This window comes from Chiloscyllium punctatum, chromosome 39 (genome assembly GCF_047496795.1).
Source record: "Chiloscyllium punctatum isolate Juve2018m chromosome 39, sChiPun1.3, whole genome shotgun sequence".
NCBI lineage: Eukaryota > Metazoa > Chordata > Chondrichthyes > Orectolobiformes > Hemiscylliidae > Chiloscyllium > Chiloscyllium punctatum.
The window spans coordinates 31,976,325-31,990,161 of NC_092777.1; the positions used below are offsets into that span (position 1 = coordinate 31,976,325).

Consider the following 13,837-nt stretch of genomic DNA (forward strand, 5'->3'; position numbering starts at 1 on the left):
ACCTAAAAGCCAAAACCAGATGGAAGAAAACTTGTTGGAATATTACAGAAAAATGTCAAACTAAAATAATGCTAATTGGTGATTGTAAACATCCAATCTAAAACTAGATTAGTATCAGTGTCAAGAGTAAAAAAAAGGAGAAAAGAAATTCCTGAAGTTATTAGTGAATATTTGAGAATTGCAAAAAAAAAATAATTCATTCATGGGATCTGAGCATCACTGGCAGATGCAGTATCTACTGCCCATGCCCAGTACCCTCAAAATGGTGGTAAGCCACCTTCTTGAACCACTGCAAACTCCATTACAGAATGCAGCTATGCCTGTTAAAGGTCTGCAGACTAGTGGTCCCACTAAGTCCCAAACACGGAGTTCCATTAAGTAGATTACTGATCAAGTTAACACTTACACATTAGAATAAACTAGTCATATGCGCAACAAAAAAAATTGAAATTGCTATAAAAGCTCAGCATGTCTGGCAATATCTGTCGAAAGAAATCAGATCAAAAGGTCAAAGGACCCTTCCTCAGTATTATCATCATCATGTTGACAACAGCTCATTTGCGCACAGCAAATCCCATAAACACCAATTTGATAAATCAGCCAATTGGTTTTTTATAGTGATGAAGGGATTAAAGCTTGCCAGGAAACAAACCTCGGTTCTTCAAAATGATATCTTACAGCCACTCAAACAGCCAGATGCTCTCAAGAGTACTTCCATAACAGCATTCATTCTAGAATGAACAAATTTAACCAGAGATTGTGCTCAAATTCTGGAGTGGGGCTTGACCGTCCTGAGAGAGAATGTGCCATCTACCTAGATTTATAGATTTTTAGCTCAAAAATATTAAAGTTAATTGCTCTAGCAATTATTAGTTGAAGGTCAAAGTTAGCAAAAGCAGTATTTCTCAATTTTACTCCTGTATGTTATAGCTGTAAGTCTTGGCTTACTCAGTGTAGCCCTGAGCTCATCTAAAAGAAAACAAATTACTTCCACGTATCATGGCTTGAATCTTTACTGGAATAAATATTAATACTTGGAAACTTACTGAACCAATTCTTAAAACATTCTAACATGTAATTGAGTATACTGTCCTGTTTAATCTCCTTTAACTGGAACCCTTGGCATTTAGCTACTGTTCTAATGAACCTACAACTGTCCTCCTTCCAAGGTCACCATGTCCTTTGAGGTGTCGTATTCAGAACTATTCACTCAGTTTAACTAAAGCTGTGTAACTAAAGCGTGAGTTTTACCTCCTAATATTCTATTCCTCTAAATATGGGAGGAGGCTTACATGACTTTCTGTATGACTTATAACATTGTCATGATCATTACACCTACCTCAAGGTGCTTTGGTGAAACTCTTGAAAGACTGATGGTCCAAAAGGACCTATTGCACCATGTTTAAGCTCCAAAGTGGATGACCTCACACTGTCTAACATGAGAATGTATTTGCTATGGTTGTGTCCATTCAGTTGAACATTGCTGCAATAGCATCACCTGCAAACTGAATACAGGCTTCTTAATCCAACTACAGTTTTTTCCATGAATAACCTATGTTGAAACCCAGAGATTCTTGGCCACCACAAGTCACTTCTGCCAATCAGAGTAACTGCCAAAGTCACTTTTCTAACCATGTCAATTTGCCTTCAATATCAAGCTTGCACTTCAGCAAAGTGATGGTAAAGTTGTTTATATGGACTTGCAGAGAGCATATCAACATCTCAAGACATGCTTCAAATAATTCAGACATAAACACAATATATTCTTTTTATCGTGCTTCAATCTATCTGATCTGTGCAAAGTTTTCAGTTACCAATCCTGCAGATTGCAGAATTACTCAACACCAGATATTAGGCAAATAATAAAAGTGAAATACAAGCAAAACACTGGATGTTGGAAATCTGAACCACAAAATACTGGAGGAACTGAGTAGGTATGGCAATATTGAAAGCACAAGTTAATATGAAGGCCAGCACAATCCTTCAGAATGGATATTAGGTAAATAATTCCCTGATTTCCTCTTATTTTGCTTAAAGGAGGGAGTGACATGTGCAATTTATTCATCTGAAGGAATAATTGTCAAGGCGGGTGTATTTTGTAAGATTATATACAGGACATCTGCAATATTCACACGTCTTTCAATCCCTGGAATAGAGATTGCATGATTTGTCACTCTCCAGTTTAAGTGTCAACCATAGCTCATTTGGCGATATTCTCATGTCAATCTTAAGTTTGGGGACTCAAACTTGAGTACAAAAATCTACATCAGTACTACACTGTGGAAGCTTTGCTTTTCAGACAAGTAATCAAACAGAAACTCAGATGGATATAAAATGTCTATGGTACTTCAAGATGGCAGGGGGGTATTTTCCTTGGTCCAGTGTGGACACTATGAAGCCTCATCATTGCAACAGAAAAAAGAAAGTACTTATGATATTGCTATGAGAGCCTGTGTGCCTGTTAGCGGATTGTGAAGATGACGTGGGTGTACTGTACTTTTAGAGAGAGTTAAAAAGCTAGCAGTGACAGCATCAGGTGTACTCAATAAGACACAATTTAACATGTAGTCCAGCTACTAGGGTAACTGCTTGCATGAAAACGACGAACAGAATTGAATTTAGGCCAATCAGTTTAAATTATACCCCAAAAAATTCCAAATTCCAACCAAATTGGAATGGAGTTTATCAATAATCTTAAAAGCCAAATGACACAATGATGCTTTGGGGTACAAGACCGGAGAAAGTTGAATAGTTGGGAGGAGAAATGCCAAGCCAACATCTAGACACTGCTTAGAAAATAGATCTTTTAAAAAAGATCAGTAACCTGTGAAGCAGACTTCCGAAGACGACGACAGGAATTCAGAGAAAACTAAACTCTACCTGGTTTTGAAATAAAGGTGTCATTTTGTAAATCTTGATCGGCCGACTATTATAGAAGGGAAGGTAAAAGATAGGGTAGAGGAAGGACTTGCCAATAGTTAGTTATTCTGTTATACTTTAAGAAATAAACTTCATTTTTATTTTAAAAAGTTCTTGGCATATTTAATTTTCACATATTACTGCACGGGATAAATCTTGTGTGCTGCTGGTTAAATTAATCAGGAGAGTTCACCCCATGTCATAACCCCCTATTACAATAACTTTACTTAGTCATAGAATCATACAGATGTACAGCATGGAAACAGACCCTTCAGTCCAACCTGTCCATGCCAACCAAATATCCCAACCCAATCTAGTCCAGCACCCAGCCCATATCCCTCCAAACCTTTCCTATTCACATACCCATCCAGATGCCTTTTATGTTGCAATTGTGCTAGCCGCCACCACTTCCTCTGCATGCAATGAGCCACCAGTCTGTTTTTGTGCTGGGACCTCTCCCAAACAGGTTCCTCCAAGATCAGTTGTGAATTTTGCAGTTTGTTCATTTTTCCTAGATGCACTCAGATGTCCAGCAATGCGCAAATTCAAACAACAAAGGCAAGAAATGCACAGGTTCACTGCTGTGTCAGTTCGTGTGGATTTCTTTTCTCTATCCCTCTCCTACACTGACCACATGCTACTTTTGTGTTTGTACTTGTCCCTTTTTCAAGTGCTATTGTTTTTACTTTCTTCCAAGTTCCAAAATAATGCAACAGCATATTCAACAGTACTTGCTACTCCTTGAATTCAAGGAAATCGCCTCCAACACCTAAAAAAAAACAAAACCCTGAAAAAAGCAGCAGCCTGTTGTTACAACCAAAAATTTTGCCAATCCTCCATCTTTGATTACCCAGAATCCCTTTTTCAAAAAAAAGTTCATTAGATGAACTTGTTGTGATATCCAGTGCTCCTGAAAGCTACAGTGGAAATATACATGTTCGTGTAATGTAATTGATTTCGCCACAAATATTTCATCTAACAATTCCCTTCATACCTGGCATACTGACTTATTTCTCTACTTAACACAAGTAAAATTACTCAGTACAGTCATTACACAGTTATATCACTGATAACACCACTTTTCAGTTTAATGCCCCTCATTTTATATTTTAGTGTCTATTTTAATATCCTTGGCGGAAAGGGAAAAATACAAAAGGAAAAAATAAAGACACTACCACTTGTTTGATGGGAGTTTTGAACATTTAGCTTAGATAGTCCTCAAAACTACTGAGCCAAATTTAAAGTGCTTATCTCCACTTGGACTGGTCACCTGCAGTGCTAAAGAGAAGTGGTTTGCATTTGAGAAGATTAAGGTACCTTGGAGAAAAAAAAAAGTCAGACATTTTAAACACACATCTGCCCGAGGACAATTCTTCAGAGATGAGGATCTGCTTGGGAATTTGGACACCCATACAAAAGAAAGTTCTGCTTATCATCAAGATCATTCTCCATGATCTCCATTCTGTTGACTTCTGCACCAATAAAGGACTTTGAGAACCAAGGATTCTATACCATAGAGCAGAATGAATGCTCAGGACAATGACCTGGTACAGGTTGATTTTAGTCCTCAGCTTTGTCATGCTACTTCCAGACAGGGTCATCAAGTAGGCCACAAGCAGAACTTAGTTCCTCAATGCACGCACAAATATATTCTATTACTAGGAATTTTAAATGCAGTTGACAAACTATTAGGTCCAGTGTTTTATAGCATGTGCCTGGTACTGGATTAAACCACCTTAGTCTTGAAGATACTGATTTGCAGGGCAAAGTTTTAATCAACAGAGAATTTGTTATTCCAGTTTGGATGTGTATAGTTTGAGCACACCATCAGCTACAAACAAATGTTCTCAGATTACTGCCTCTGATTTTGGCAGAGGCATGTAGTCTCGAACGAAGACGAGCTCCCCAAACTGAACGGAATGCTTGCAGATAAGCATTGTGTTGGTTTCCTTCAGCATTTCTTTAAAATGTTGTGGAACCACAACATGCCTAGCTTTATGTTGCTTCAAGAAGGTTCTTGTGGTACAGTAGTAGTACCCCCTACCTCTGAACCAATAGGTAAGGATTCAAGTCCTAACTGTTCTATGTAATCACATTGCTGAACATTAGAAATCATCAATGGTGCTCATTGCCATAAAGGCAACTGATATTGTACCACAGGCACAAACATGTTTAATCACATCAACATGCAGTCAGCACAGTATTTTAAAATTGCTTGGACATCCCAGCTGGAGACTAGAGTGATAGTGTTAATTTCTTGTTCTATCAAAACCTTGAATTTGTCCTACCATCAAATAGCAGATGTCAATCCTGGTGCTGCACTCTGCACTTACTCTTGCAGTTGTCTTATTGCGAACACCATATATTCTGTGCCCCAGTTGGCCCTAAAACTGCAGAGATTCCTGAAGGACACAAAACTAGGTCACCTAGTAAGTGTGTTAATTGGAGTAGATTTCTTGCGATCAAAAAGAAAAAAGTGTGGTAGAAATGGAACATGTATTTTGGTGATGGTTTGCAAGCTTTAAAAGATGCAAAAAGCAGCAGCCCCGTTCTCCCAAACAAAATACAAAAAGAACAATCACAGAACTTCCATAATTCATCACTGAGAACCAGCAAGACAACTGTTGTTATTTTACACTGAATTAGAATACAAGTGTGTTAACTCAATTCCAAATATGTAAAAAAAACCTAATAATTCAAACTTAGATCATGTCTTGGCAAACCAATTGAGTTTACACACAAATCATTTGTGTTGCAGGAGTAATACAATCTGCAGGTCAGTCACACTAAGAGCTCTAAACTTAATTATCCATGTTCCAATTCCCTTTTGAATGCCCACTACTTCCAAAGTCTGATCTATGAAGGTGAACCAACATCAACACCAACACCAACACCAACCCACAGTGACAGCAGCACTCAGGATAGCGAAGTATGCAACAATTACTTTTTTTTTTAAAAAAGATGTCATGCACAGGATGTGGGCATCACTGGCTAGGCTAGCATTTATTGCTCATCCCTAATTGCCCAGACAGCAGTTTAAAAGTCAATCCCATGCTGCCTGGAGTCACATGTAGGTCAGACCAAGTAAGGATGACAGTTTCCCTCCTTAAAAAGGACATTCATGAACCCAAAGTCTTAATCCCAGATTCTCACTGAATTCTAATTTCAATTTTGCTTTGAATCTGGTTCCATAGAACATTAGGAGAAAGTGAGGACTGCAGATGCTGGAGATTAGAGTAGAGAGTGTAGTGCTGGAAAAGCACGGCAGGCCAGGCAGCATCCAAGAAGCAGGAGAATTAATGTTGTGGGCATAAGCCCTTCATCAGGAATAACTCACAGAACATTACCCAAGCCTTTGGATTAACAGTCCAGCGATGGCCTACTGGTACGATCACCTCTTGCCTAGGGATTGCTGAAGTCCTGGTCCATAATCATCCAGTCTAACAGGAGAGAACAAGTACATCTGCAATAGTTGCCCATGCTGGGAGAGTCAGGACTCCAGTTTTTTAATTTCAAGATGATATTTTATTCATTACTCCTGTTAGCACAGGCAGATCTTGTTCCACTCCATTACTCATTTCCTACAAGTTTAGTAGATCAGCATAGGAGAAAGTGAGGACCGCAGATGCTGGAGATCAGAGCTTAAAAATGCGTTGCTGGAAATTTTTGAGGGAGGGTAAGAGGCCAGCAGGGATGTCCAGGTGGATGGAGTGTGTTGGAGCTGGGAGAAGGAGTCGTCAGAGGGTGGGCGGGAGTCCTGGTTGAAGATTCCTGAAGAAGGGCTTTTGCCCGAAACATCGATTCTCCTGCTCCTTTGATGCTGCCTGACCTGCTGCGCTTTTCCAGCGACACATTTTTAAAGTAGTAGATCAGCATGCCTAGTGATAGACTCAATTGTCAGGTTAGAGCAACAAACACATACTGGAGGCCAATGGCCACTAGGATTCTTACAAGCTTTGAAGAACAGATCTGCATCAACAACAATATCTGACTGAGTCCTTGGAACATCCCAAGCCAGTTTACAAGCAATAAACTAAAGTTTAGGATGCAGTATGACAGCATAGCCACCAAAATTATAGACAACAAGATCCCCCAACACTTTACATTGTTCATGTGTTGACACTACCAGTTGGGCCAACATTTACAGTCCATCCCTAATCAACCAGGAAGACAATTAAGAGGTAATCACATTGTGTGGCTCTGAAGTCTCACATACAGCCAGTCAGACATGACAGATTGCCTTGCCTAAAAATGGCACTGATGTACCAAATGGATTTTTAAATGACACTGAAACATGCCACCACTTGGCTCACTTTATCATTGAGTTAGAATTGCAACATCTGCCATTGAAAGATTTAAAGCCCTAACATTAGCCAAGGATTTTGGATTTAGTCCAGTGACCTAAAGGGTGGTGGGAATCTGGAACATACTGTTTGCAAGGCAGGTACAGGCAAGATCCTTCATGACATTTTAGTCTTGAGATATATGCTTTGGCATTGCAAGTGCACAAGTTCATAGGCCAAGTGTTAGAAAATGGGATTAGAACAGTTAGGTGCTAGTTTTTGCCTTTTTCTGTGTTCTCGACCTTTATGATTGAGACATGACGACTCAGCCACTGCCTTCCCATTGTAAAGGTACACTATATCCCATGAACCTAACTGATTGGCTGTCTAATTTGTTTATGACATTTAGATTGATGTACAGTTATGTAGATAGGAGCTCAAAATTATGAAGTTGATAGATTAATTAAGGTAAAACTGTGGGACAGGATTTTAATATAGGCAAGTGAGGTTCACCATTTTGAACAAAGACGTGCATTACTTAACTTGGAAAGCGTTAGAACAATGGAGGTCCAAAGAGAATTTACGGATGCACAGAAGCAGAATTGTTTAAGCACGGAAGGCAGCCATTTGGCCTGAAGCATTGGTACCAGATAAGCAGTGATTCTCTCAACCTTGCCTTATAATCCTGCACGTTCTTCCTTCTTAGATAAGAACTCAATTCCCTTTAGATGGAGTCAGTTAGAGTCACTCCTCCACCACACTGCGAAGACAGTTTATTCTTGACCTTAACCACTTGCTGTGCAAAACAAAAAAAAACACCATCTCTTATCAACTACCTGAAATCAGTGTACTCATGATCTGTTATGATGGGAAAAGGATTTCTCCCTATGTATGCTGCCAAAACAGAACCACATTTGATTGCTTGACTAAAAGACCTCTTGGCTTTACTTCTCCCAGGAAGCCAGTCCCAAGTTTTCCAACCTGAATAATGGAAGCTCCTTATCTTTGGAATTATATTCAAATATCTTCTGCACAGCACCACAGCCAATACCTTTGAATCTTTCTTGAAGTGCAGTGCCCAGACATGAGGTACCACTCCAACTGAGGTCAAGCTGGTGTCCTATACAAGTATAGGAACCTCCCTGCTTGATGTGTCTACTAATGAAGCGGAGGTACTGGTTGGTAAAGCATATTCTGTATTCTCCACCAACAGTTCAATGTTTCTATGTTTTGGATCAGCTACAAGCTTTGAAATTGTGCTTTGTACAACAAGGTTGAACTCATGTTTATACATCAGGAAGAGCAAGGATCCTAACATGCAGTTCTGGGGAACTTCACAACAATCATCCCTGCCCAAAAACCATCCATTAACCACAGCTTTCAATTACTTTGCACAGAAAGGTCACGAAGCTTGAAAAACTGTATGGTCTACACAGATGCTGCTAGATCGGAGTTTCTCCAATAATTTCTGCTTTTGTTTCATATTTTCACAATCTGCAGTTCTTTGTTTATTTTCAGTTTCTAGTCATTCAGCTAATTTCACATCCTTAGGGTCCTTACTGCTTTTGTTGCGTGAGCTACACCTTCACTTTCCAACATATGAAACATTCTTTGAATGTTCTTGTGCAGCGCATGAACTACACTGTCCTGTTAACACTTGCCTCCTCAAAAAAACCTGAACTTAGTTCTGAAATCCATACTGGTTTTCCTTAATTAACTCTAAGAGATTTGTTTCTTTTCCTACATTGAAGAATGTTGAATTAACATCACCCAAGTTAAACTGACTGGTCTGATGTTTGTCTTTTTTTTTGAAGTGTTTTTTTTAGAAAAAGGATTCTCTGGTCCTTTAGAACCACCTGAAATATCTTGAAGCTGGTACTCAATTACTTTTTATTTACACATGGAGAATCCTTGACACTAATCCAGCTCCCAGAGAGTGAACAGAACTTCTGACACTCCTGTTTGTTTCTTTTTACCCCCACACTACTGCCTAACTGCAGTAGTACTTATTTTTCCCCCCTGCACTCTGTGTGTGTGTGTGCAGGTGCAAGACACAGTGAAAGACACAAGGTGCACAAATCTTTATTCAATTCCCACCACCAGGAAGGAAACACCCAAGTGGCCAGTGACAAGCAGTGCCCTTCACATCAAAGGGCAATGCTGTGTGATCAAACAGTGAAGGGGAGGGCAGGGATTAAATCAAAATAGAATTGGAGGGAGAAATAATGCGCTCCACTCCCTGCAGTGCCCACCTCTCCCTGAACAGCTCAAGGGTGTTGGTGGACACCACATGCTCCTTCTCTAGAGACATCCAGGCTCTAACATAACCGCGGAAGAGTGGCAGGCAATCGACCCTAATGACCCCCTCCACGGCCTGCTGCCTGGACCTGTTTATGGCCATTTTGGCCAGGCCCAGGAGCAGACCCATGAGGCTGACTTCAGACCTGCCCTCCCCCTTCCAGACCAGGTGTCTGAAGATCAGGAATAGGGGACTGAAGTTTAACCAAAAACAGAAGGTGGTGGTTTTTGAGGAAGTCAAAAAGGGAGTGCAAGCACCCACATGCCATTTAGACATGGTCCATGGACTCCTCAACACCACAGAACAAGCAATTGGGCTGAGAGTCTGTGAACCACCACAATCTGCAGGGGACTGCTGCATACAGCGCCCTCCATCCCAGATCCCCAAGAGAAAGTGGGGGACACGGAAAAACACTCCTGTCAGCCAGGGCTTCCTGATTGGACCAGATTAACAGCTCCCCATCAGGGAATTCATATTTTATGATGTCTACCTGTTAGCCTCATCACAACCACTACACCAGCTTGGACTCCAAATTTATTTGCTACAGACCCATTTTTACCTCGTTGCAATTGGCTTTTCTCCAGTTATTCTTCCTCTACCTTTGTCTATTGCTCACCAAGACCTTATGAAAAATGATCACTACTCTTAAAATATTCTGACACTTGGTACATTTTTCTCACTTCATTGCCAAAGACCAGGTCTCAAAGTTCTTACAGGACAGGGAAAATATTGTAGAAATTATTCCTGAAAGCATTTTAGGTACTCCTGTCCCTTAAACATGGACAAGGAAAGTCCATTATAACTGCATCATGATTAACAATACATTTGTAATTTGCTCTTTTTCATTCCTCTGACCAGTTGATAACCTAGACACAACACTAAGCAATAAACTTGCACCATTTTTATTCCTTGGCTCCATCCAAATGGATTCTATTCTTGACTACTCTGCTGTATTCTCTCTCCAGTACTGCAACACTGCTTAAAACCAATAAAATAGCCATGTCACCAAATCATCCTTGCCCATCTTTCCTGAGCCAGTAATACTCAATCCCTCGTTTCAGCCAAGTCAGGTTTAGAATTCACAACTTCTTACTCAGACCTCACCTAAAAAAGGTTGCTTCCTACTCTTGTACTAATTCGAAACTGGTATTTTGTGCACTTCGGTATTTCTGAAACTATGACCTTCTGATCCCTACACAGCCGCTAAGTTTACTCACCATTCCATTACTGGGAAAAATCCTACGAACCCATCATCACTCATTTAGTCCTTGCCCATGTACCCCTGCAACAACAGAATAAGCTGTCCTGCCACAGACCTGGCTCAGGTTAACGTCCACAAAGGGACTAAATCATTCAATATTCACAGCTGAGGAAATAAATGTATTCAGGAGACTCCTTCAGTACCTGTCCATTGCTTTTTGAATTCCTCATGATCACTTATTTCTTCTCTTCCTGTACATTCTTAAGCTGTGGGGATGACTACATCTTATAAAGATGCTATCCTCACAGCTCTCAGCCTCAGGTGTTGCAGTGATATCAACTGTAGCTTCAGAACTTGAACAACAAGCCTCAGAACTTGAACAACAAGCACACAATCTCACATTATTCTTAATGCAGATCACCCACCTTTCCCCTACACTGAATATAAACAAATCAATCTTCAAATGCCCTCTGATATATCAACCATATTGCCAGGTGATGCATTCCAGATACAAACCACTCATGGTAGAACAGTTTTCAGAAATCATTTGAAAATCAATAAATCTACATCTGAACATCCAATCATTTTGGAAACAGGAACAGCTCCTCACCATCTACTCTTCAGTCTCTCAAAAATAATTTGAAAGCCTTTTGACATGTCCTCTTAAAACTTGCCTTCTCCAAAGCAAGTTCTCCAATCTGTTCTTATAACAGAAAATTCTCAACTTGCAAACTATTCTTCTGTACTCAGAGATTCACGTGCTTCCTAGCAAGTGTGCCACCCAGAATCTACACAATGCTCCAGCTGAAGTCTAATTAGTGTCAGACATAGGGATGCAAAAGAAAGGGTTATGTTAAACCTATCGATAAAACCTCTGTCTAAAAAGGAGACAGAAAAGTGTCAGTTTTGCAAATAAGGCTAGATTAGACTGAATACACTCCATGAATCATCCACTGGTTTCAAATAATCTACACGGGCAGCTGTTCTCCACTAAAACACATCTCCCAGCAAAGATTGCATCAGAAGATTATTTCTAACACTTTGTGATCATTACTCATCTAGAGTAATACTTTCAGTGACTCCATTCCAAACTAAAATTTTCCTTTAAGTGCCTGTAGATTACTTTATTGAATTAACGATGGACCAAGCAAAGGGGGGGAAAATTATCTATTGGCCCTAACCCATTTTGGGGATGGGACAGGGCTATAGGTCAAGGGACGCAATATGAACCCAGGACACCAAAGGAGCTCTTTGCTATTGTTCCCCACTAAGGTCGTGACAGTTGGCTAAGCTGGAAGCTCAGCATGATAAGACCTTTCTTTTAACTCTCTGTTCAAAATTAGGTAGGCACCAAAAGGATTTAGATTAAGTATTTTGAAAAAAAAAACACTTGTAACTGAACAGAAAGCCTACTAGGGAGTGCTTCCACTTCACATCACAATTTAAACTGCTTTGCAAGAAAACTTGACACAAGGAAAAGGACCTATGGGCCACAAGAGTCACCTGTTCTATCAACCATGCACAACTACCACAACGATCAACTCTGCCTTCTCCCCTCAGGGCAGCAATGCTGTTAATTTCACTAAACAGGATTCCAAGTGCATTTTAGGCAACAGGAAAACTACTCAATCTGCTATAGATTGCAGAGTGGAAAATTCCTCACATAGTAATACAATTTACTCACAAAGAAAGCAGCATAATGAAATGATTAGCCATCTGGGATTAGAATTAAATTACAGCAAGATACTTACTCTGACCCAACTGTTGATCAGTTTATTCAGTTAAAATCAAGTCAATTTGCATCATGGTCACTGTAGATGAAAAACAAAAATGATCAATGATTCACTAGATTTCTCATTCAATGATTCACAAGTTTAAGAAGGTATTCCAACAGTCCATGCAGGACATGCATTTACTAAAGTGCAAAAACATAAACATTTATCATGGACTAAGGACAGAAAGGAACAGTGTTAATTAGTACACCAACACAGGAGTGACTCTGTACAATAGGTAGCAGTCCTGGACATTGCAGGGTCAGAATTTTAAACATGGTGATAGGGTTTTTTTTCAAAATAAATGTTACCACAAAGACAGCCTTATAGTTTGTACTAACTGCCTGATATTTAAAGACAATTTTACAGAGTAAACAAGTGATACGAGCAGCATTATTTGGAAATTTCTCGCAGCAATACAGAGAATAACCCAGTGATTGATTCTCAGTTCAAACAGGTACTTTCCAAAGCTCAAGATGCCAATAAGCCAGTCATAAATATCTCATTAATCAGGAACACTACTGCACAGGTCCAAACATGCCTAATTACAACAGGCACCAGTATTTCATACATGGACTGCAAGGCTGCGCTTACAGATACACTAACATGAAGAGAAGTTGGGATGTCAGGTTGAGGTTGTTGGTGAGACTACTTTTGGAATATGCATACAGTTCTGGTAACCCGATTATGATATTATTAAATCGGACAGAGTTCAGAAGAGATTTATTAGGATGTTGCAGGAATGTGGGTTTGAGTTAAAGGATAAGCTAGGACGTTTTTCCCTGGAGTGTAGGAGGAGGAGGGCTGACCTTTTAGAGATTTATTAAATCATAAAAGGGAATCGTTAAGGTGAATACAAGGGGCCTTTCCCTAGGATGAGGAGGGGGGGGGGAAAAAAAAAGAGGGGCAAACTCAGATGAAAGGAGGGGGAAAAAAAACGTGAAAAAGGGGTCTTCGTGGGCAACCTTTTCCACACAGGATGGCTCATGTCAAAATCAACTGCCAGATAAAGTGGAAGATGCAGGTACTGTTACAATGTTTTAGAGACATTTGGAGAGGTTAATTAATGGAAAAGAAGAGGAAGTGGTGGAGGCTGGTACAACTGCAACACTTAAAAAGGCATTTGGATGGGTATATGAATAGCAATATGAATATACATATATGGAGGGATAAGAGCCAAGTGCTGGCAGGTGGGACTAGATTGGGTTGGGATATCTGGTCAGCGTGGACGGCTTGGACTGAAGGGTCTGTTTCCATTTCGTACATCTCTATGACTATTTGTAGGGATGTGGGCCAGGCAAGTGGGACTAATTTAGTTTGGGAATATGATCAGAGTGGACTAGTTGGACCAAAGGGTCTGTTT

The 13,837-nt window shown here is 40.0% G+C and overlaps 1 protein-coding gene across 3 annotated transcripts in view; it reads right to left on the minus strand.

Annotated features, from left to right (window-relative positions):
* llgl2 (LLGL scribble cell polarity complex component 2) overlaps nucleotides 1–13,837 on the minus strand; it is a 95,723-nt gene that overhangs the window by 75,747 nt on the left and 6,139 nt on the right. For all 3 annotated transcript variants that reach the window (XM_072558397.1, XM_072558398.1, XM_072558396.1), the window contains exon 2: nucleotides 12,454–12,513. The gene's annotated coding sequence lies outside the window, so the exon portion shown is untranslated. The remainder of the gene's footprint in view (nucleotides 1–12,453; nucleotides 12,514–13,837) is intronic.